Genomic DNA, 26808 nt, shown 5'->3' on the forward strand with positions numbered 1-26808 from the left:
TTTGTAAGAAACAACTGACTGTTAGGTAATATCTTGGATGAAGTCGGAAAATTTTATTTTGAAGTATGCTTTTAGGCTCTTTGTAAATATTAACAATATATATGTAATATTTACAAAGGACCTGAGAGGATTATGATTTAAGCAATAGTTAAAAATGGTTGAATTACTTGTATGACTAGGTTTGACAAATAAAATCGTTTGCCTAGGCTTGTCTACGAATTATATTATGATTTTAAACAAACCTAAAGGATTTTAACCAAATAAAAAGGCGATCAAATATTAGAAAAGTTGTGTTATACAGAATTTTCCTACTTTATTTCTACAAAAATAAGTTTTACCTTTTTAAAATAAAAAAATCGCAAGACCCTAAAAAGTCGAAATTAAAATTTTGTAAAATGTTTCAAAATAAATCTGAAAGCATACTTTTGGGCAGATGGTATATTATTGCATACTTTTAAGAGTTTCAAGTCTTGATCATGAATGAACAAATTTTAATAATAAAGTAAGCTTCTAGGCTCTTTGTAAGAAACAACAGACTGTTAGGTAATAACTTGGATGATATCCGTTTTTTATTTTGAAGTTTGCTTTTAGGCTCTTTGTAAATAATAACAATATAATGTTAGGATTTTAACTATAGTTTTATAAAAAAAATTTACTTACTTTGGGCAAATAATAATTTGGGAAAATCAAATTTTAAATCATGCTTTTAGTCTGTGTGTGCAGAATAACATACTGTAAGCATTGTCTAGGCATTCACCTGTTCTATTAACAACTCAAGTCAAATGACTCACGATATTTAAATTGTAAAGTATTCTTATAGGCTCGGTAAAGCATGATTTTAGGCTGCTTGTATATAAAGGCATACGTTTATGAATTTTTATACCTTCATCTTAGCTACTAAGGCTGTAATTTTGCATAATTTCATATTTCGACCTATGAAACATATTTTAAACCATGCTTTTAAGCTGTATAATATTCAGTGTATATATGTAAAAGCATATATTTAGTAAATGTTATGCCGTTACCTGGATTACTGAAGGTTAAAATAGGATATTCAAGCATGATTTTTAGCTGATGTATTGAACTAAATACTGCAAACAACTTTCAGTCGCCTTGTTTTCCCAGTAAATTAATTCAATGCAATTGAATAAATATTTTGTGTTTCCCTATTTTGACCACAAGGTGTGTAGCAAAAAACATTTGGGGGCATTCTTTTAGGTTGAATGTACTTCATAGCATATTTTTGGCTTCGGCTGTCTCCGCAACAGCATGCATATAGTAAGGGCAACATAGAGAGTTCTTTCGCTGTCAAAGAATATACAATGGTAGCATTTCATGAAATTGAAGGTGATGTAAAACCAACGACAATCATAAAGGAGTTGGAGTTTCTAGGCATCAACTCTTACTTACTTACTAAAAGATGCACAACGGCAGGCTTGGGATCTGTGGATCTAAAAAGATGGATAACCTCAAAGAGGTGTACTGTCTTCTCTACTTTGGAATATAGCAATTAACAATATATTATTGTCTCTGGAAGAAAAATGTGAAAAGTGGTTGCGTATGATGATGTTTCCTCGCACTTTTAGCAAGCAAGCAGGAGATACAAGTTACCTACAGTGGCACCTGTCTCCTTGGTTGGACAGAATGTTCCATTTACTGAAATCGCAAAGTACCTGGGTGTTCTACTGCACAGAAAATTGAATTTCAAATCCATCATTTTGGAAAGGGCAAGAAAGACAATTCTTGCCCTAGACAACTGCAAGAGAGCTAGGGGCAAAAGTTGAATGCGTGTCATCCACTGGGTATGTACTGCAGTTGTCAGACCTACAATACTATATGGTGTTGTGGTCTCGTGGACGGCGCTTCAAAAGTCCACCTAGTGTTCAATACTAAGCCGGATCCAAAGGATGACTTGTTTGTGCATCACAGCCGGAATCAGGATAAAGCTATCTAATGCACAGAATTTAATGTTACACCTAATGCCTCTGGACATTGTGGCTAGACAAATTGCTGCAACTACTGCGGTGAGACTAAGGGAGCTTTCCCTTTAATCATGTGGCGCCTGTGGACACTGTTTTATCCTTGATACAATGCCCGATATACCAGGCAGTGTGGATTGCATACTGCCTGAGCCGCTTTTTTATAAAAAGTACTGTACCGCTATGACCGATAGAACTCATTGGAACTTCAATATCCCTGGGAATTGAAGTTGCATAGACATCTATACGGCTGGTTTCAAACTAAACGACCAGATGGGATTTGGGGTGTACTCTAAAGAACTTTGACTGATCATATCGAGTACGTTATTCTATCACTGCAGTATGTATCAAGCGGAGGTCATTGCAATTAAGGAAGTGGTGGAATGGCTAAGAATAATGTTATAACGACGATTGGCAAAAATATCTTCTCAGATAGCAGTAAATCCCTAGAGAAAGTATTTCTGAGTTCAAAGACCGTCCTCTACTGTCGCATATCTCTCAATAAGAAGGCTAATAGTTCAATATTCACCTGTTCTGGGTGCCTGGCCACAGGCATATCCCAGGTAGTTGTAAACCGGATGAGCTTGGGAGAATAGAGATTACCTTAGGGTGCGAACAGAATGCGTGCAGAAAGCCTAGCCGAGATTGTCAATGTGGTTAAGATTGTGAGTGCGAAGAATAACTAGGTTCTAGGTTCATACAAGTCGATGTATTTAAATAAGCTTGTGCGTAGCATTGTGTACGCGGAGCAGAGCAGAGATTAAAGCCAAATAGGTCTGCAACCAGAAATAGCTCCCTTATAAACTGAGTATTCGATTTGACTTCTTAAGAATCTGAAGAGTGTAATTCTTTATCGATGTGTATAATATTGGAGTAAAAACTAAAGGGCGAAAAGAGTATACAAATACGAGGGTTGCCTTTCATATTTCGGGGTTGTACAATCTATGTGTTGCAGTCTGCCAACTGACAGTTCTATCATAAAGCTTGACATTTTTGAGGCTATACGTACTCAGAACGTTTTGAAATACGAGCGCTATTTGTGTTGCCTACAGTAGCTTAAAAGATTCATCTCGCCCAAAAAATGGAATTAAATCGTGAACATATTCGTGCGATTATTTTTTACAATTTTTGACGTGCATTAACTCAACAACAGGGCATAGATGAACTTAATTCAATTTTGGCTATGAAACTCTATCAAGGACCAGTGTTTATCGATGGTTTGGGGAATTCAACAGGGGTCGTAGTTCACTCCAAGACAAATTTCGTCCAAAATCAGTTGTTGTTCCAAAAACCATTAATGTTGGGCGCCAACTGATATTGCAAAATCGGAATGTGGGCTATCGTAAGACTGAGACATTCAATATTGCATGAACATTTGACCGTCAAAAAAACTTTTTCGCGTTGGATCCCACACAATTTGTCAGTCGTTAAAAAAAAGGCTCGTGTCAATTGGTCGAAAGAAATGCTCCAAAAATACGAAACAACTGCATTTTTGAGCACTCAAAACATCGATTTATAGTCCTGACTTGGCACCGAATGACTTATTTTTATTCCCCTACTTAAAATATAAAAAAATGAGAGGTCAACATTTTTCGAAACCTAACGTTGATGCCTTCAGAATGCATGTTTTGGAGTTACCTTAATCAGAGTGGTAAAAGTGCATCGAAAATTGGTTCAAATGCATGGAAAAGTGTATAGATCTTAAGGGGAATATTTTGAAAAAACAATAAAACGGATTTGTTTTTGTGTTCGCTATCCCGAAATATAAAAGGCAACCCTCGTACAACTATAAATAGTTAAAGTGATGATGGCATTTTACAATAATTAATTAAAAAAATAAATGAAATACAATAAAAGTATTTAAATTTCAATTATGTCTCAAAATCTGTTAATAATACTGCGTCAAAAAGTAGAAAACAACAACAAAAGATAAAACACAACATGCGTGACAACCTCTTTGCCCGATATAAATATACAACCTACCAACGTACGATCTTTTAGCCTCTAGCATTTAAAGATTTTTGATGATTACCCCTCTTACCAAGAGGTCGTATCTCCTGTGGCTTTAATTTTTCCCATTGTATAAAATTTTCGATTTTTAAGCTCATCTCGAAAACGAAATAAACAAGTTTCTTGATTTTTTTTTTATTGGTGCTGGTTACCCTATACTGTCCCGTCTTTGTTTTATTATTATTTAATTAGACAATGTTTTGTAAATCTCGATAATTATTCTGATTATTTGCAAATAATGTATTTGAACTTTTCACCTCTGTCCGTCTGCATAAACAATTATATTTCTGACGAAAGCCAATTAAGCCATTTGAAACGCTAAACGAAAGCCAGAAAAAAAGCGTTCCCATTAAAATGCATTTATTATTATTTCATTATCTGTGGCACATTCATTGCAGAAAGTGGTAAATAAATATGTACCATGGCAATGATGACTAGAGGAGGATGATGATGATGACGATAGCTGTAATCATAACGATGACGATGGTGGAGATAAATAAAAACTTTAATTATAAATTTTGCAAACAAAAAGTGGGCTGAACAAAAACAAAAACGAAAAAAGTGCTGAAATACTCCATACATGAAATTAGATTACAATCGCACTTTTTCCGCCAATGAAAGGCATACCCATAAATGGAACCTCCAGAGTCATTGGTAGATGATAATGGTAAAAACTATAAATTAAAATACCAATCAAAGGCGAATAAATAAGGTACGCTATTGTTGATAGCAGTAGTAATTGACCAGGCATGTATTGATGGTCAATTTAAAGGAGATTTTTGAAGCTGAAAACTTGGAAGGTGTGTAAACTAACGAGTAAAAATTCGGGACTCATTACAGGGTTTTTCGCTCAATATCATGTTTTAATTGGTGGCGACCCTTACGAAAATGTACTAAGCTATATATGAAATATTTTTTTCTCGAGTTTTTTGCCTATTAGGGCGGAGATCATTAAATATTACAATTTTTGTTTGTTTCTCTTTCGAGATGAGCTCAATGATCGGATATGCAAATGGAAAAGGAAAGCCAAGGATAGCAACACACACCAACCACTATGGGACGCGTTTCGTCTTTGGCTAGAAGACTTTTCAACAATTTCAACCAACTATTTGTAGTTGAATCATATTAATAGCGAAAACGTATCTATGATATAATTACAACATTAACCACGCTCGACAACCCTGTCTATTAGCTGTACCTTTTCCCAATGCATGAATTTTTGTGTAATGACAGATCTGTAACAATATACACTTCTTCCGTGCTACACATGATTTTGTTCATCTGTTGGAAGTTGTAATGATGGCTTCGAACGCTAGTCAAAGCCAACGGTTCTCGCTGTTGCTCCGTGTGCCCAGGTTCGAATCCAGACCGGGCTCTGCTGAACAATTTTTGTTTGCTTCTCTTCAAGACGAGCTCAATGAAAAAAAAAAAAAAAAAACAAAATATATATATGAAATATTCAAGGGGTTATTGAGGTTTTAAGAAATTATGGAGTGTTTTAAAGAAAGAAATGAGGATATTGAGAACCATAATTTGTTTTCTTCTTTGAAAATCACATATAATCTAAGGGTTTTAAATTTTTTTATTAATTTGAACAGTTTTTCTTTAATTTTTTTTATAAATTAATGCTTTTTAAATAAGAAATTCGATCTATAAAAAACTCTTCTAAAAATTTAGAAGGTCTTATCAAAAAATAATATTTTAATTAAAGCCTCCCCCTATACCACATTCATCATTTGTTAATGACATTCCGTTTCCTCAACTCCATTACCATGAAAATCCTAAATAGCCCTAGGACAGCAAAAACTTGCTCTATTATTTTCTAATTGCATGCGAAAAATAAACAGTTGCCCTTTCTGCAAAACTTTTACATTGCTCTAAGCATATTATAAACCCATAATGCATAGCAAATAGAGTTTTTATCAAACAATTTACAAAGTGGAAAAATACTTCAAATATTTTCTGGGCTTTTCAAATTTGTTTTTTTCGTGTCCGTTTCTGAACAATCATATTCCACACTTATTGGCACTCGGCACTTGCTGTTGGCCATTTGAGCTGATTATGGCTGGCCACACAAATCAGTCTAGCGCTTCAGCGACAGATAGTCAAATGGGTGGACGGACACAGAGACGGCCACATAATTGTTAGCACACAGTTGGCGGCCAACGTGTGGCAGCTGTTTTGTTAGGCACTGCCAGAGTATCGCGTTCATTGTTGTGAATCGTTGTTCTACTCATTTGTGTCTGTATGTTTGAAGTGTGTTTGCTGCTTGGGGTTGGGTTTCGTTCGCTTTGATTGACTTTCAGTTGGAAAATTTAGTTTGAATATAAAAAATATGAAAATAGAAGAAGAAACAGAAATCGAAATAGAAACGGATTGCCAGCCACAAACCTCACAAAAGCGGGCACGCGACGTTAATTATTCAACCGTTAAGTGTTTTTCTGTTTTTTTTTTAGCTGTTTGTGATGTGATGTATTGGGCATTTAGGCGTTAAATCAAAAATTGTTTTACTGTTTGTTTGTTTTTTTGTTCGTAACTTCTATTTATGAATTATTCTTTTGTTGTTATGTTGGTGGTTTTCTATGCCACGATGATGATTTGCTGATTTGTTGGTCTCTTAATGCATTAAATTTAATTGTAAATGAATTGCTTTGAAGACAACTAGACAAAAAAAAAATTGCCAGAACTTTCAGCAAAATATAGGCCATAGTCGAAATAGACATAAAATATACAACATAAACTCACTTAATTTGTCAATGTATTTCGGTGTCCTGAATTTCAGAAAAGAGCCCAAAGTTGTTTACAGCTATTTTTCATAGCTTTTAGTTAATGACAGTTTCTTTGTCACAAAATATTTATTTCGAACTTAATCACGCTATGCTGTTTGTCAAACAAAAGACATTTGAAGGTCTTCAAACGTTCCTAAGTGAAACGCGAGTTAGAAAAAAAAACAAAAAATTATTAGTAGATAATTTATTTAGTATGCTTAAAATATAAAGTAATAAACTAAGCCACCAAATGGAGGCTTCTGAGGGATCAAGGGCGTTAGAACTTTGGCTCATAAATGAACTTTAAATTCTAAATTACACCCCAATCGGATAAAATGTGTAGTTCCAGAGGTCTTTAGAAGAAAAATTGGGGGCTTGAGGCTCTTCAAGCTCAAGAAATCTAATCAAAGATCGATTCATACGGGGGATATATCCAAATATGAAAGAACATGTAAACACCTCCGTACCAAATATCAGAGCAGTACTAATATATCTGGATATTGTGGCTGGAAAAATTGCGGCGACCACTGCTATGAGGCTAAGGCAGCTTTTTGATGATTTTTGACGCCAGAAAATACTGTTGAAGCGTTCAATAACCATGTTTCGGAGGTGTTTTAATCGGAGTGGAACGAGTGCTTCGACAATCAGTTTGAGCGCATAAAGAAGTGTATAAATCATGCTGGAGGATACTTTGAAAGACAATTAAACCAATGGCGATCTAGCCATGCCCTTCTGTCTGTCCGTCCGCCTGTCACTTGAATTCATGCTATAGTCTTTAAAAATAGAGATATTCAGCTGAAACTTTGCACAGATTCTTTTTTTTTGTCTTTGGGCAGGTTAAGTTCAAAGATGGGCAACATCGGACTATATCTTGATATAGCCACCATATAGACCGATCTGCCGATTTAAGGTCTTAGACCCAAAAAAGCCACATTTATTATCCTATTTTGTTGAAATTTGGGACAGTGAGTTGTGTTTGACTATTCGTCATCCTTCTTCAATTTGGCTCAGACCGGTCGAATTTGGTCCAAATCGGATCATATATCGATATAGCTGGTATGGATGTATAAAATATGAATTTTTCACCGTTTTATGACGAAAGGTGGTTTAAATATATACCCGAGGTTGTGGTATCCAAAGTTCGGCCCAGCCAAACTTAGTGCCTTTTTACTTGTTGATGATAAAAAATTGCGTTTTCATTATTGGGCTAGAAATGTATACAGCTGCCCTCGTATCACCGATAGAACGAATTGGGACTACAATATTCTATACGGGTGGTTCCAAACTTGACAACCACATGGGCTTTTGTGTGTACTTTGAAGAATTAGGATTGGCCTTATTGAGAAGGTTACCACGACTCGACTTACCTCAAAACTCATTGCAATCAAATGAGTGGTGGAATGTCTTATATATTTATCGTCATAATGACGATTGGCGTATATATCTTCTCAGAGAGCCAAGTGAAAAACCGCCTTCGACCGTCGCAGATCTTTCAACGAGATGTCTGAACAGTTCAAACTCTACCTGTTTTGCGTGTCGGGCCACAGGGAATTATAGAGGGGACGAGCTTGCGAGACTAGGAACTACCTTACACGTTTCAAGGGAACTGTAATCTGTGGGTATGTCTCTAAGCTAAGTCTTTAGGATCAGGCAACAAATGATAGATGGCCACAAAAGGGGGATTGTGAACATTCTTAATCTAGATTTTTTGTGTTACAATTTAAAGCCTACTTTTAAGATGTTTACACATTTAAGCACCAAATTCAAATATTTTTAACATTTTAAGAGAGAGAAAAGAATTGTTAGACTTTGTTTCTAACTAGCTGTGACTCGCATGAATTAAATTCTAATCAAAATATAAGGCATACTTGTAGGAGTTTATATATTGTTATATTTAGATTAAGCTTTTAGAAGTCACAATTTTTAAAAAATTTATCAAAATGTTTCAGGGCGATTCGGGTTAAGTTATAATTTTGAAATAGGTTTAGTCTCTATACCATTGGGGTCGTCTTTGCCATTGCTACAGATAATTAAATCGAAAATGCGAGGTTAAAAAAACACCTAGACAGACAGATGGCCATTGTTAACATTATCACTTTACCACCAACGTTATACCAATTAAAGTTATTTTTTATTTCCTTCTGCGCCTTATAAATACAAATAGTTTTAATACCTATGAATATAAAATACCAATAATAATAACCAACTACTGTATAATCACTTACCAAATGCGATTGAAGTTAAAGCTCTGAAATTACAAAAAATAGATAAATTAGTATAATTGATCAATTTATAAACTTTTATTTTTTTGTATATTTTATCATATAAAAATATGACCTAAAACCTAAACAAAACAAAAATTTCCTCATTTTTATTGTCTTAAGTTTTTTTAATTTATTATAAGATAACATTTTTTGTATATTCCCTTTCGTGTAGCATACTTTCAGGATTATATACATGATTTTGACAGGTTCCTTATTCAGATTAGATCTGAAGAGCTGTTCTCCTAAAGTTTATATTTTTTGAGTCTTTTTATAACAATGAAAGAAAATTAGAAATATAATAAAGAAAACTTATGACTATAATTAATTATCATAATAACGTAGAAAGTTATTTCAGCACCTTGCTTTAGCATAAATGGTTTAAATATATATGGATACATGACATTTGTATAATCGACGTCCGTGCTTCCGAGACTACTACATTTAATAGAAAAAAAATTTTAATCTAGGGTTTGAACTTAAAGCTTAAATAATTCAATAAATAAATAATAAAAAAAAAAAACAAAAATGAAAAGAGTGAGTTAGGATGTAGCTACCCACGGCGGGTGCCGGCTAGTGCCTTCTCGTAAAAAGCGATAATTCCCGACTTAGACTCTTTCATATATACTAAGAGAGATAAATACAGAGTATTAGACCAACCAATGTTCGCCTGACTGTTCGAAGATTTGAAAAATATTTGCATACGTTTTAACAGCTTACTTTTAGGTGTTTAACATTTTAAGGTTTGCAACCTTTTGGGAGTTAAATGTATTAAGGTTAGCATTCAACTTCCAATATGTTACGACTGCCAGAATTATGCAATTTCAATAAAACATGTGGTTTCTTAAGGCAGAAGAAACCTCCAATAAAACTTGTAGCAGGCTTTTAGGCTTACCTAAATACCTGTAAATATTTCTCAAATTGGCATGAATTTTTTTTTTTTAATATTTTTGTTTCATTCAATATCCATTACTCCCATTTATCTCCTTTGAAGATTTTTTTGGAATTTAGATTTTTGTAGGCCTTTGAAAAATAATGTTAGCAAATAAGCTTTCATTCATAATTCTCTCAAATCAACCTTTTTTTGAAAGTATTTGAACATTACACCTATATTCACTTCATTTCCTTTGACCTTACTCTCCGTACAGGTAGTTGGTCCTTCCATTCGCTACAGTATGCAAATTTTCTTAAAAAAATGTAAAATTTTTTTGGGCGTTTTCATTTATGCAAATTTATTTGGCTGCAGGAGAAGAGAGCAACGAAACTTTTACTTTTATTCATTGATAATTTATGTTGATAAGATTTTGATTAGCCTCTAAAAAGCAAACGAAAACAGGGCCAAATAACTTTCAAACATGCAAATGAATTTCCAAATCTTATTTACAAACACAACAAAACAAAAAAAAAAACGGTGTAAAAAAAACTGAAAACGTGTAACTAAAATTAAGCAAAAATGTTGCTGAAAATCTCCAAAGTGAAAAAAGTACAAACAAAATGCACTTTACGTGTTCAAATACAAGAGTAAAAACATAAAAAAAACTCTGTTTGCAAACCGACTGACTGTCTATAATGTTTGCTTCGTTTTTCACATGGAAGAGTTGGAGGTCTCATGCAGTTGCCGCCGCCAGGGGCCTGTTTCAGTTAATTTCATATACAAACGCCGTACCCATATCCTTTAAAGGGGACCATAACATATCGTATTACTCAGTTGGTAGTTTTCAGGGGACAGGCATCTTCTTCAGCTGCTATTCTGACAAAATCCTTCTACCTCCCAACTGCATGCTCAACTAGCTCAGCACTTCTTTAACGACCTCGAAACATGACATGGCCAGCTGTTCTGTTGACCAGTAATTCTGTGTACTACGAACGTGACCAGTGACAAATGAAACTGCTGCTGTTTGCTCAATTTTATGCCCCCTTGAAACAAGCCATACTTGAATTCTCTGTCCAGTGGCTTGTTTCACTGAGTTGTTTGCTTGTTTGTTTTATGTTTGCGGTACAAGCCCCGTCTCTCTTATTTGCAGGCTAGCCTACGCTCTGGTTTTTTTTATATAGCACTGAACATGTCTGTGTGTATATGTGCAAATGCCTAAAAGTATGCAGCTCATAAAAAGTTGAGTTATTAAATTAAATACAAACAAATTGGTAAGAGGAGTATTAATTAGTATGCGGAAAATTTTGCAAACAAGATTCCTTAGTTACTTGCCAAGACTTTCTTCGTCTTATCCATATTCAGAGGAGGAGGCGAAGACAAAAAATTTTTTTGACAAGACCTAAAAGCATGCCTTGCGTTACCATTAGAAATTTAAAATGTGCAAACAATAAAAATGAGTTTGATATTAAGAAAAGTTGAGTTCTCATGGCGAAAAAGTTTTTAGAAAATTTCATTCCACTGTCTGGACTAAGGGAATTTGGACTATAAATAAAATGGAAAATAAAAAAGTTTGAGAAAAACATTTTAAATCCTTAAGGAATGACAAAATCCAAAGTTAATTTCCTTGAACAGCATCAACTAAAAATTGTTGTTTCCATGGGAAATTGGGACTATAAATAAATGTAACATTTTTAGATAATTTTGTAAAAAATAAAAAAAAAAATCAAAAGGCCAACTTAAATTGACTTGACATTTTAAATGTAGTTAAACTCTATCACATTTGAGAATTTAACGGAATTTGTTAGCAGTGAATAAACTGTCACTTCATAAATTTTAAAGACCTAACCTAGCATACTTTGTTCCGTGTCCCTTTTGTTATTCTTGGCAAGACTCGAAATTAACATAATATTAACTTTATATACAGCATACAAAGTGTAGACATTGAATATTAATTATGACACAAGAGCTTGGTGACACAACAATACTTCTTTAGCATGCTGCTGGTGGTTGGTTTTTGCAAAGCTGTAACGAACAAGCAAACTCACTTAAAGCACAAGGGAACAGGTTTGAATCATTTGACGCTGTTGCAGGGGCAACTTTAACTAGAGAGCCTAGAAATATACTTTAAAAATATATTGAAAAGTAGATTGAGCAGTGCTTGGGACAGAACGTTGCTAAGCATAATACGTCAAGAATGGTTGTTGTAAAGGGTGATTTTTTTGAGGTTAGGATTTTCATGCATTAGTATTTGACAGATCACGTGGGATTTCAGACATGGTGTCAAAGAGAAAGATGCTCAGTATGCTTTGACATTTCATCATGAATAGACTTACTAACGAGCAACGCTTGCAAATCATTGAATTTTATTACCAAAATCAGTGTTCGGTTCGAAATGTGTTCAAATTTTGACAAATTTTGTTCAGCGATGAGGCTCATTTCTGGTTGAATGGCTACGTAAATAAGCAAAATTGCCGCATTTGGAGTGAAGAGCAACCAGAAGCCGTTCAAGAACTGCCCATGCATCCCGAAAAATGCACTGTTTGGTGTGGTTTGTACGCTGGTGGAATCATTGGACCGTATTTTTTCAAAGATGCTGTTGGACGCAACGTTACGGTGAATGAACACATTTCGAACCGAACACTGATTTTGGTAATAAAATTCAATGATTTGCAAGCGATGCTCGTTAGTAAGTCTATTCATGATGAAATGTCAAAGCATACTGAGCATCTTTCTCTTTGACACCATGTCTGAAATCCCACGTGATCTGTCAAATACTAATGCATGAAAATCCTAACCTCAAAAAAATCACCCTTTAAATTAATAAAAATAATAGTAATTTCCTTTTTCCATAGAATATTTCAAACTGTCTATGGTATGAGTGGTATGAAAATTGAGTTGCCTTAGAAAACTGGTGACTCGAATGTGGTTTGCGAATGATAAAAGATTTGCCTTTCTGGAACCGAATATTTCGCGTCATTTAAGAGTTGGTTTAAACTGCAATTGAAGCAAAAAATGAAGAATTTCGATGCATAAAACGATTCATTACAGTCAAAAGAGCTAATAACTCATCAAAAATAAATACCTAAAACCGTCTATATAGATATTTTTTAAATATTTTTTTTATTACAGTTAGAACTTAGTGCCTTAAGTTCTTTTCATTTTTCCTTAAAAAAATTAAATTCTATAATAAAACCAAGTAAAATGTCATTAAGATTGACCGGGCCGAATACCCCTATCTCGGATTTATATATTAATCACCTTTCGTCATAACTCTCGTACGGTTAAAATTACATAATTTATGAACCCATAGCAACTACATCTAAATATAGTCCAATCTCCACCATATTCAGGAAGGCTTTCTAAGAGTCCCACACAACTCATTTTACCAAATTCATCGGTTGAAAAATTGAGCTTTTGTGGCCCTAAGAACTTAAATCGAGTGATCGGTGTATGTAAATGGCAGCTATGTCGAAATCTGAACCGATCAAGGCCGTATTGAACAGCGGTGTCGAGGAGCTTTATACAGCTCGCTATACCAAATTTCAGCTGAATTGTACAATAAATGCGCCTATTATGTGTCCAATCGAGAGATCGGACTGTAGCGGGATTTCAACAGACAGACGAACGAACAGGGTAAGATCATCATAGATTTTTGTGACAGTCAAGAATGTATATACTTCATAGGGTCGAAAATAGATATTTCGATGTGTTGCAAACGGAGTGACAAAATTAATATATGCCCATCTTTTGGTGGTAGGTAAAAATATGTAAAAGAAAATTTGCAAAAGAAAACATAGATTTTTAAGAAAAAATTCTAATTATACCCACCACCATAGGATGGGGCTATACTAACCTATTTTATTATAAACTGATATAGCTCTCATATAAACAGATCTCACGATTATACTTCTTGAGCCTCTATATCATGCAATTTCTATCCGATTTGGCTGAAATTATGTACAACGACTTCTTCTATGAACTTAAACATACGCGGTTTGAATCGGTCTATGACCTGATATAGGTTCCATATAAAACGATCTCCCGATTTTACTTTCTGTGCCCCTATGGGAAGCAATTTTTATCCGATATAGCTGAAATTTTGTACATTGACTTCTACTATGGTCTCCAACATCAGCCAGCATAATAAATTTATAATTACATAAATTTATATTCTTTCCTCACCTTTTAGAAAAATTTCTCTATATTTTTCTTTATAAAAGTTTATTTGAATCTTTCAAATTATAAATATAGAAATGCTTTAATTCACCCTTCTTTCACTTGTATTTCTTTATTTGCTTTTCCTTTCTTTAAATACATGTGACAGGTTTCCAATGAAATCTCAATGCATTATTTATATGTAAATACCTATTTTCATATAGAATTAATTTTTTTTCTCTCTATAAACTTCTTTGGCTAAATGTCACGTTTCATGACATTTTGTTGTTTTTGAAAAGAAGTCTAACAAAACATTTCAGTTACAAGTTGTCAAAGGCAAATAAAATAACCAACAACAATAGAACAACCCTTAGAAACATCAAATGTATGTTTTGCTTTGTTATGCGTATATGCGTACATAAAAGCATACATATGTATGCATGTATGTATACATGCATACTTTCATATGTATGTACTAGAAAAGCACAACATCTGTGTCAACTTGAAATTTGAACTTTCCGTTTTGATGTGTGTCATATGTAGATGGTTGCAATGATTTATATCAAGTTAATGTGATTTTAAGTAGCGCCATAAAGTATGCTTTAATTTTGTTTGTGCTAAAAAATATGCTATGGGAAGAACCAACGTTTTTATTCTTAATGAGACAGCCCATAAAGAAAACGCACAAGTCAGTAAATATGCCACAAGATTTATATGGCAAAATTTTAGTAGCTTGAGAAAATATGCTTTAACTTTACCAGAACATTAATATACAGTCTTAAAGACACTTAAAGAATATGAAAAGGATGAAAAAATGGAGCAAACAATAAACTCTTTATGGTGAGCAGAAAAAATTCTAGTTTAGAAATAAAGGTATGCTACAAAAAATGTGTGCCAAAGATTATGAAGACAGACAAAAAAGAGAAAATGTCATTATTGTACCTAACATCCCTCAGCCTTGGCCATCCCTCAAATTCATGAATGCATAAGTGGAGGAATAAATCTACCTTATTGATATATAACACAGATGTAGGTCTCATTGATGTACTGGGAGATCATTAATGGCTTACAGCGGTTTAGATTTCAAATTCCGCTTAAACCGATCCTCCGATTTCACTCTTTGAGTCATTAAAAACCTCAATTACGTTTTAAATTGAAATGAAATGGGTTATTTGAAGTAAATTTGTATATTCACATATGGACCAAATGGACCCGTAAACAGATAAAACAACCGATTTAACTTCTTGATTTCTTTAAAGTAACCAACATAATTTATGATAGAAGGTACTGTGACACAGAATAGTATGCATACATTTACCAAGAACACGTTTACATATCAAAAATTTTGTAGGAAAAGACGGTCAAATATCAGATCTTACTAGACTGTTCACCAAGGTTTCTAGTGTTACAATAAGTTACAATTAATTGAATTAACAAATATTCTTGTTATGTAACTGTCTGTTTATTTAGTTGGCATTTACAAAAGGGTATGTAAACTTATCCACGCTACTGCATATGTGATGCTGCCCTGCAAATATTGCATTGAGGAATCGCAATGGGCCACAATATGCGCCCGGCATATACCTCGACGTCTATGTCTGCTTTCATCCTCATCCAACCTAACCCAACACCATTAGTTATAAGTATAGCAATCTAACTTTGCTTTTGAAATTTCTCTTACAATTTGTAGCATACTTTTCGGCATATGCCTTTCTATTTAATATTTAATAAACAATTAATTGACCCTAACTAAATGTCAACATTTTTAGCCCTTAACGTTTCCCAGGCCTGTGCTTGGCTAAATATTCCCTAGCGAATACATGACCTTTGACATTTTTATTTTTAATGTTTTGCTACATCCCCTGAAAATAGGCTTTTATAAAAAAAATACAAAATAAATACAAAGGGATGCATGTGCCAAAACTATGGGACAAAAGGACACGAATAAGAGTTAACTAAAATGGCCCCAAAAGTATACATGGGCATTAAGAAAGGCAATAACACTAAGTATGTAGTTATAAAAGAAAATTAGGACAATTGGAGAATAGTGAAAATTTCAAATACTAATCATCATTTTGAACAATTAAAAAAAATAATAATTGAGGAGAAAATTAAGTGTTCATTGCTGAACCAATTTGTGTAGTATAATAATAACTTTTAGTTTAATAATATAAATTCTTTAAATAAAAATTCTTTAAACCAAATAATTCGTCCATCACCTTTAAAAGGGTTTGGGATTTATAACTGATAGCTCACAACTAAAAAAAAATAAATGTAAGCTTAGACCTATAATACTTCTTTTTTTTTCATTGTCATCAAATAACATATACTAATAATAAAATGCTGCCCCAAAGTATGCAACACTTTTCAAAGTGAGGCAAATGCACTTTACAACGTATACATGCTATTTCATAAATGAATAATAACGGCAATTAAATTATTGGGTTTTGTAATGGAGGGCATTGATATTGTATAATATGCTGTTATGTTTACATTTAAGTTTTTTAATGAAAAAGAGCTCAAATTATTATTTATTAATATTTGAAATGCTTTAAATAACGATATTGCAATTTAAAACCATTAAATATGCAGCCACAGCATTCATTATAACACATTTCTTTTCATAAAGCAAAGATTTAAATATTCAATTGATTGGAGTTATGCCTAACAGTTTAATTTCCCAAACTCCAGAATTCCCCCCAAAAGTATGCCATATGTTTGTATGTAACTCTCTCTCTCTCTCTCGCTTTTTCACCCTGTTTTCCCAACATAGCAACACAAAGACCTCAATTATTAATTGCATTTGCTGGTATTTAACTCACATTCAATCAATATTATTGCTACTTTATGCTGATTAAATTCGTACCGCCAATACCTCTGCGCCCTATGTCAGCATGTTGTGGACTAGCGGCTGCTCATCACAGCTGACCATATGATTTTTAATTAAAATAGCAATTAGTTGGCAGGAGATTGAACGAACGTAAGCTGTGAACATGTCAAAATAACATTTAATTGTATTTACCGGTTGTTGTTCAGTTGCAAAACAGGAGAGTAGAGAAAAACAAATACGAGCATCAGCATTTCATCGTCGTACTGACAAAAAAAAATCAGTAAAGCATTGCAACGCCTGCATGCATGTATGCAGCAATCACTGACAAAATAATTGATTTATGCAAACAAACAACGCCAATGACAACTAACAAGCCGCCCTAGCATGTATGTAAATCGCATGGCAAATATTTACATTGTTGCCGGAAATCAGTTATGAGCTGCTGTTAGTGTTTGCCCCACCCACTTGAGCAGGAATATGATGTGCATATACCAATATAAGCATACTTTTAGGGGCTTATCGTTATGCATGTTGCCGGGGTCTTCTAGGGGCAAATATTGATATTCCTGCATGCTGCTGTTGTTGTACAGCTCAAGTGCCATTGATGGCAAAAGCAGCCGACAGACAGACAAACAGAAATTGTTCAACTTGTATTGTGGGCTTAAAGGACAATTCATAAACATTTTCATTTGCCAGAGGCCAGCTATTTTAAACTCATTTTCATAAACCACTTTTGTTTATTAATCTTTAAAAAGCATATAAATATAAATTAATTATTGATAACCTTTTTTTGGTTTTGTTGCTTTAAAGTTATGATAAGGGTAAATCATATTTTATGACAATAATCCACTTAACAGTTTTTGTTTTTTTTTTTGGTTAATTTCACAAAAAAGGCTTATTGTAAAATGTCAATCAAGTGGTGCTTGTGTGACAAATGTGTGAACACTTTAAGCAGATTAAATTTTTCTTTTTTGAAATGAGAAACATGTCACTTAAAGTGAAAAGGTAAAATGTTGTCAGTTTAATACAAAGAAAATGCGCCTTAAAATAGGCAGTGCAAAAACAACACTTTTGCGACCACAAGCCGGATAAAAAGAACATGAAATCAATAAATAATCCATACATTAAAAAAAAACAACAGCTAACCAAATTAAGAGATTTTATAAAATATTATCTTCATATTCATTTGCGATAGAAAGTTTTGATAACGATCTTGGATTCTTTAGTGTATTCTTGGGTATATCAACATCACCAAGCGATAAGTTTCAAAGTTTTACAGTTTTTTTAGTTTGTAATGGAACAGAACCCCACACTTTTCAAGACATCGCTTGGCCTGTTGAGAATATGGGATGTCCCCTGTGTTCTGCATTTTCAGTTGCCTCTAGAATACTGTCCTCATTTGTCCAAATTTGAACAGATTTTGACAATATTTAGCGGAGGCTTTTCGTGCAAATCGATTAAAATTTCAGTTATTTTACTTATTTATTAAGTTACAATTAAAAATTTGTGCTTAATTATTAGAGCTTTGACAGTTATGGCCTTAAGCTCAATTTGTAAACCGGGGTACAAGTTTAAAAATTTATACGGTGACAGCGGATATGGCTGTCGAGAATATGATCCAGTCAGCCAATTCAGCCTTCTACAGAACTCAAGAATAAAAAGAGGACTAAGAGCTTGTAGGGAATTCAGGCTCGGAAAGAGGTGTTCACCAATTATTCTTTGTTTTCTCGACAGTCTCCAACTCCTCCTCGCCATTGCACATCCTCCAAAAGACCGCCTCTTCCTGCATCCAGCGCGACGTAAAACACCTGACGTTGCAATGAGCAGTCAGGACTCCTATAAGCAGTCCTAAGTGATGCTTTCTCAGCCCCAGGGTAAGCGACGACCTGTTTTGCGAAACACTCGGCTATAGGGCCTTTGACACCCTATAACCTACAGTACTAATCCACGCCTTGTTCGCACAGTCCTCGTAGAAGGCGTCCACTCTACCAAAAAGCTCGCACAGTGGAAGTCTCACTGATTCCATAGTAAGCTCTGCGTCAATCACCGATCCATTCCTCGCTAGCTCGTCTGCCGCTTCGTTCCCCGCCACAACTTGATGGCTTGGGACCCAGCAAAGCCTTTCCCATGAATTGCGTGAGGTGGTGTGATGTTAACGTGAGGACGTCGAGTATAAACATATTTTGAGACAGTAAACTGGCCAAAAAAGCAATAACAACCAGGACGGTAGAGCCGCGAAAAGTCTTGGAGTGTAAGAAGGAGATTAACGCCTTCTCTGAGGATGGCAAAATGCGCATCGTTTGGGTGCCGGGCCTCAGAGCTATAAGGGGGAATAAAAAAGGCCGACGATTTGGCAGTGAAGGTCTGAGGACTGTCGTCAACAAATTTGGTTAACCCGAAGCCTTTCGGGTCGAGGCAGTCCGAGTTAAGAGCGTGGGCTACGAATACGCATGTAACAATGTGGAATAGTGAAACGGTCGGCAGGACCACGAAATCCTTTGGGGAGATCCAGATTATGAGAAGACGAGGCTATTACTGGAAGGAAGCAAGCAGGAGGTCAATAATGCTTTGGGTATCATAATAGGACACATAGGACTACAAACTCACTTATGCAAAATCGAGCATGCGGAAAAGATGGTGAGACGTTGAAGCATTTCCTATGACAATGCCCGGCTTTCGCGGCTAACAACGGCACTTAAGAGGGGACACAATTCCGGACATAAGCCAACTAAGGGTCGTGGTATGGAAAACAATTAGGACTTTTCTAAACACCACGGAATTTCTGACTAAAATTTCTTTTTCGAGGTTACTTTTAGAGCGCACAACAAGTCGATTGCTGGCTTAGGTGTATGCCCATAGTGGCATGAGGCGAAATAATATCCGCAGCCTATTTTCAACATAACTTAACCTAGTGTCCATTTACCAATTGCAAAGATTTGCGACAGCGCCTAAAATGTGCACACAGGACATTGAACGCCTGAGTTTGAATCCTAGCCAGAACATACAAAAATGTCAGTGACGGATGGATAACCACCATCATCCCATTAATGCTGGCAGTAAGTCTTGTAAAACTTCTCTCTCTTCTCTCTCTCTCTCTGTCTGGACTTAAAACGGTTGTCCCTAATGGATTCATTGCGCTAAACGCATAAATGGGGCAGTATTCCTTTATTTTAGAGAAGTAGTTTGCTCTGTTGCTCAATGAAATGTTCTTGTGAAAATTCATATATCTATCTCATTTCAGCAACAACTACGAGCAGTTCATATGGATTTGGGCAGTTGGTAGTGTAAATATCCTGATAAAACCCTAACCGGAATTTCTTGAGCACTAAAAAAAAGAGCATATTTCTTAAGCACCAGGGGTGAAATAGTCGATATCTTAAATACCAAAGGAATTGTTTTAAATAAAATCTTTACTAGACATTTGTTCTTTTTTTTTCTAAAAAAAACTATAATTACTTTCTTAAGGATATTAGGTAATTATTGTTACAACAAAACAGGGCTATTTCCTTTCAAAGGAAAAAACATCCATTCATCCACCATTTCAAAGTATAGTCGAGCTGCAAACAAAGCTACCTCATATAAAAAAACCAAAGAACCAAAGAAAAATACCCCCAAAAGATAAAATTACACTTAATTAACAGCCATAAAATAAACATAATTTATGGTAAGCAACAAAAATTGACTCTCACACCAAGGATCATAATCTGAACGCCCTGACAACACACAAAAAACTGGAAAAAATGCTCACTCACTCTCAGCACATTTAGCTAGAGCTTATCCACACAATGACCGCAACTAAGGTTAGCTGCTATCAGGTATCAGAACTTAAGCGAAATTAAATGCCATGCCAAGTAAAACGGGAAGAATTCGCAGTACGAGGGAAAAAAAGTAATGAAACCAAACAATAATGCCAAACTGTCTACAAAAGATAGTACGTACGTCCCTTGGTCGGTCGAAGTGGTTTGGAGACGCCGAAGGATCCCACTTGTAGTGAATGTATGTATGTGGAAGTTGGTAGTTGCTGTTACTCGTATTAGTGTTCTTTGAGTATTGTGGTAGGGCATGAGGTGTCAGTGTGCTAATGTGTTGGTGGTGGCTCTCATTGGAACACTGCAGGCCGTTTTGGCGGCGGTGAGTAATTACATTACAATTTTTATGGTTTGCTTTAGTTAGGTTTCCGCCATGCCCCATTGCATGCCAGCTCGCCTTTCTTTTAATTTTTTTGGAATGGTGCTGTCATTTGTAGTTGTGGTGGTCGTTTGTTTCGCTTGGTCTTTGTTTTTAAGCTTTTTTCGCTGTTACTTTCACAAAATTGCGGTTGCCTTCTAATATCGTCCCTTAACCTCTGGGACAATTGCAGCCTTGGCTTAATGAAAAGAGACAGTGTGTTATGGGGTCGTAGCTTTATTTTTATTTTAGGAGGATGTTTTGTAGCACAGAAAGACAGAAAAAAATTCTTTGCTTGTGACATAAGCTGCGCTTAAGTTGCCATACACACCCTGTATTCTTATGTGTTTTTTTTTTCTTACATTTACCCGCCCTCCACACACACACATTTAGATAGCTGTAGAACATGCAATTTTAGCCTTTTTCATGCAAACTGACTTGTGTCACGTTCTTGCAACATGCGTGCGGATGTAGCCTTTTGTGGGCTTAATGAACCATATGTTGTGGGGTGTTTAATGCGTTTCTGTTTATAGGCAATATTTTATATTGTCTTCAATAATGATTGTCATGTATTTAAGTAGGATGCTTGGCCAAATGTTTATTTGGCAGGTATGATGTGAAGGCATAATAATAAAAAAAACAAAGTTAATCAATTATTTACTTTTCATTTATAAGAATCATGTGAAAGGCTTTAATAGCTCTCTTTTATTACAAATGAGTTTTAAATTAAAGAGTTGAGAAAAAAAATTCCTTGAAATTTTAAGGCAAAATAGTTAAATATAAAAAAAATTTAAATTTTATTTTCTTATTTTATTTGCCCGTTAGGTCGAATATCATTTTTCTAATGATGCGTTATTTTCTCTTTCGAGATGGGCTTACTTATCGAAAATTTTTTACATTGGGGAAATGAAAGCCCTAGCTGATACACCAACCCTGATTTAAACGTTTCGAACCCTTTCTAAGGAGCGAGGTCTTCATCAGAATTCTTTGGGTGTAAAATCTTATTGTGTTATAAAGACTTTGCATACTGTTAGATACAGCATTTTGTCTTAGAAATATAAGATGATTGCATATTTCCATATTTACCAAATGCCATGTCTCATTTATAACAATTATTTAAATCTTTGTTACAGTATTGAAATAAGAGTGTGAAAATCTCCCATATTTTATAGCAAAAAAGAAGAAAACTAAAAAAGAAAGCAAACAATTAAGAGTTTTGTTAAAAGTAGGGAATTTTAGATTTAGATTTTTTGGAGGCTACTTTTTAGTATTTAAAGCGCACAACAAGCCGATTACTGGCTTATGTCCGTAGGTGTATAAATGGCTTAATATCTGCACCTTCTTTTCAACCAAACCTTAACCATAACTAAAATATGATCATAAACAGACTTTCCTTTAAAATTGGCACAAAACAATATTGCATACTTTTAGGGGAAAGAAAAAATTTATCCTCTTAATTCAACATTTTTACGCATACATCACTTCAATTCAGTTTCGAGTACTTAACGGACTTAATAAAAACTTTACATTTGAGTTCTGTTGTGACTACTAACTCTTACGCCAAATTTGGTTCATGTATGGTTCATATCGATCCATAACTCGGAAAAGGAACTCAACTTTTTTTCTAATTTGACATCTTCAAATTTATTCAATTCACCACATTTTAAAAGACAATTTTACAAATATGTTTCTCAATTCTGTTGTTGGATTTATTTGTTCAGCTGAAACCAATACAGGGTTTGCGTTTGTTTTTATTTAGAATAGAAAGCAAAAATAAAAACCCTTTATTTAAAAGTTAAGGACAAAAAGTGTTTGCAGTTAATGCATTGGGCTGGCTGCAGAGATCGAAGCGATTTCGAAGCTAACCAAGCTCCATCATCAGTTCGCTTTGCGCCGAAAAGATAACATGCTTCCACCACTCACTAATTAGTGAATGATTGAAGCATGCCTTCTTGAGACAAACATTGAATCATATCCGGGCACCTTTCTTCGAGAGCAGTAAGAAAGGTAAATCACCAACCGTAAATATCTTTAGCAATATCTTTATCAGCAATCTTCGTTTGCCAAAGAGAAACCTTTAAGTTTACCGGCGTGCTTCCCGTTCATTCATCAGTTTTTGCGCTAGTTTATTTTGGTTGTTTCATTCTGTTGTTAATTTTACGAATAAATTTTGCATAGTTTTAGGATTTTATCTGTCTGTAGTTCAGTTAAATTCATTGTTAAATCTAAGAACATCATAACATACATAACGCAGAATTTTACCATTGTTTCAGTATTCCGAAAATAGAGTTTTCCCAAAAAATATTGCATAGTTTTAGGTATGTATGCATACAAGTCGAGTTAAGTTCGGCCGTGCCGAACCTTTTATACCCTCCAACATTGATCGCATTTGATAAGATCTTTGAATGACTATAGGAGATACATCTACAGATACAAATAGAGCCTAATGCGCCCCAGAGGGGGTCAAGAAGTCAAATCGGACGATCGGTTTATATGGTAGCTTTTTCAGATTATAAACTTATTTCGACCATAATTGGCACTGCTGCACAGTGGAAGAAAATCGTATAAAACTAGTAAAAAATATTCTACTTAAGAGCGGGTTATGATATCTCTTCAAATTTTAAATGGTTAAAGCTGAGGTGTTAGCGTGATTGTGTACAGAATTTCAAGGTTCTAGGTTTTCCGGACGCCTTTTGGCAGGCCCTAAAGTTGGTCATCTCGGTATTTCGAAAAATTGTTCGGGATGCCAAATCCTCATTTGTGGTCCGATTTTCAAAATTCTTTTTTGCTAAATTTAAAGAGTTATATCTATCGGCTCTCAAACGGTGTGCTGTTGGAAGCCATAACAAAACTGAACGTTAAAAATGTCAGTCAAATCGGGTGGTAATTGCTCCTTCTAGAGGCTCAAGAAATCAAATCGAAGATCGGTTTACATGGTAGCTTTACGAAGTTTTAAACTTATTTCGACCATACTTGGCCCGGCTGTTGGAAGCTATAGCAAAATTTTACTTGCAAAATTTCAGGCGAAACGGATAAGATCCGAGATCGGTTTATATGGCAGCTATATCAGATTATGAACCGATTAAGATCATTCTTAGCACAGTTATTGGAAGTCAAAACAAGACACCTTATGCTAAATTTCAGCCCCATCGGATAAGAATTGCATCCTCTAGAGGCAGAAGAATTCAAGATCCGAGATCGGTTTATATGGCAGCTATATCAGGTTATGAACCGATTAAATCATTCTTAGCACTGTTTTTGGAAGCCAAAACATGGCAAAAATTCAACCCAGTCGAATAAAAATTGCGCCCTCTAGAGGCTCAATAAAGCAAGCTCCGAAATCGGTTTATATGCCGGCAACACCAGGTTATAAACTGATTTATACTATTCTTGGCACAGTTATTGGAAGCCCTCTAGAGACTCAAGAAGTCAAGATCCGAGATGTTTTTTAACTGTTGCAGTAGTTTGACACCACTGTTTCAAAGGATATATTGCATAGTTTAAGGACGCAGACCAAAAATAAGGAATTTTAGTTTCACAACAAGCATTAGTAAACTGGAGGCCCCCTAGGTGCAACGGTTAACATGTCTGCCTGGCGACATTTATGAGGTTTGCTGTCATGCAGAACTACCCTCTAAAGAGATGTCGTTGCGGCTAAGTTCTCCCTAAGCGTCACTGTAATGCAGCATTCGGTGATACCAATCAAAGTTTTGCATATTGTTAGGCTTCCAACGGAGGCCACCGTAGCGCAGAGGTTAGCATGTCCGCCTGGATCCAAATCCTGTCCACACCATCTGAAAAAACGTTTTTTTCGTATACGGCCGGACATACGTTCAGCCAGATCAAGGTAGAATTTCAAGACTATCAAGAATTTTAAAACTTACATACTTCATAGGGTAGTAGTTTGATGTCGAAGTGTTAAAAACGTAATGGCAATTTTATACCCATCTCCATTGAAAAGCAGTTGGATTAAAAATTATTAAGCAGACCAATTCCAATAAATACATATTTTTATTACAAAAATACAAAACTATTTATTATAGATGCTCTCACAATTACCATCATACTAATAATTCTTCTCATTGTCCCTAATTTTGTGTATTTTTTTGTTTTCTTAGGCAAATTCCAAAACTTTTGCCTACTTTAAGGCTTAACCTTTATGTTTTTTGAGTAAAAGGAATTTAATTACTTTATAAAACAAAATATGCAAAACAAAACGCGACAATAACCTTCTTCTTTATCTTTTTCTTTGGCTGTTTTACAAATTATTGCATGTTTTTGAAACATTTCATGCAAATCTTTTGAAATCATGAAAACAACCCCAAGACAAATCTTTACAATGAGTTTAATTGTATGACATTGTTGGTAATAAAACCAAATGAAATGGATTATTTCGAGTTTCATGAAAAGTTCCTCTTTTTTTCGTACTCATACATTCTTTACAAGTCCAAGCCCAAGAGAGGGCGTTACAAAAGGGTTTTGGAGAGGGGACGGTAGCATTGTAGCTGTAGCTAATGTTATATAATGTCAGAAAATCAAAAAGATATGACATGACATGGCTTGACTTGACTTGACACTCACACACATACATCATGACTCAAGAGATTAGAGGGTACTTGTGCGGCTGAATGTTGGCTTTTGTATTGTATTTCGTTATATGTGAATGTGTAACCTTAATGACAGTGTTCGTTCATTCAAAAATACAGATACCACTATAAGAGTAGCATCAGCAGCATGCAATCATACTCTTACTCTTGAATTTCATGGTCCTTTCACACCGACAATACCTTAGAGATATGAACACATACTTCCCACACAGCAAGAAATACAAAAAAAGAGAAGCAACCAATAGATGTCCCCCGCAAACGGAAAGGTCCCGAAGTGGGAATATTGCCATCAACCACCAAGGAGAGAACGAAGCGAGGGATAAGCTATAAAATAAGCAATAAATTAATTTTCTTTTCACTGAATCAATTTGGTATTGTGCTGCTCCTCTTCTACTTCTCCATCAACATCATCTACATATCGATCTCAAATTTATCTTTGGTGTTTTTCAAAAAAAAAAGAGAGGGCAGCAGTTTTTGCCAGTAGCAATGGAAATATTTTCATTCAATTTTGCTTAACTGGCAATAAAAAGAGAAAGAAATTTGCACTTTCTTAGTTTTTTTTTTTTTCAAAGTCAGATTGTTCGTGTGTGTGTGTGTTAGCTTTTATTGGATATCATTGTATGGCAGCTCTGGCATTATCGTCGTCACTCATATATAGATTGGATTATCGGAATCCATAGATGTTTCCATGTGTGTATGTGTTTTTGTAATATATATCAATTTATCTGATTATCAATAAAAAGAAAAATGTCTCTTCTTGTACACGCGGATATCATACACACACTTGTACATTAATAGGGGGTATTGTAACGATATCGCCTTGCATTGTCTGCTGAGTATTGTATAACGTATGGGCCCATAAATAATCAGCGGCAGCAACAGCAGCAAAAAATCCACAAAATTGTGTTACATCGCTTCGACAAAAGAAGCGGAACAAATACGAGACTTGTTTTCTTCTCCACTTTTTGTTCGGGCGCCTTTAGAATGTTTAGAAAGTTTTTGTTTGCCAAAAACTGAAAACAAAACGAAAAAATACATGTCATGGTGTGCCATGTATGCTGTTTGTATAACCAGCTCCATGCCAATACCCAAAAAAAAAAGCACAAACAAACAAACAACCATTGCACGTTTTATGGCTTTAACCACCCCTGTCACCT

General features: G+C 34.8%; 1 protein-coding gene and 1 long non-coding RNA gene across 6 annotated transcripts in view; one reads left to right on the plus strand and one right to left on the minus strand.

Annotated features, from left to right (window-relative positions):
• The window catches only part of LOC106092674 (microtubule-associated protein futsch), a 379860-nt gene that overhangs the window by 223234 nt on the left and 129818 nt on the right, over window positions 1-26808 (plus strand). The gene's annotated exons all lie outside the window — the stretch shown is intronic.
• Window positions 1-26808, minus strand: part of LOC131996848 (uncharacterized) — a 334069-nt gene that overhangs the window by 140900 nt on the left and 166361 nt on the right. The window contains exon 4 of the long non-coding RNA XR_009398040.1: window positions 8983-9005. This is a non-coding gene — a long non-coding RNA (uncharacterized LOC131996848). The remainder of the gene's footprint in view (window positions 1-8982; window positions 9006-26808) is intronic.

This window comes from Stomoxys calcitrans, chromosome 4 (genome assembly GCF_963082655.1).
Source record: "Stomoxys calcitrans chromosome 4, idStoCalc2.1, whole genome shotgun sequence".
Classification (NCBI taxonomy): domain Eukaryota; kingdom Metazoa; phylum Arthropoda; class Insecta; order Diptera; family Muscidae; genus Stomoxys; species Stomoxys calcitrans.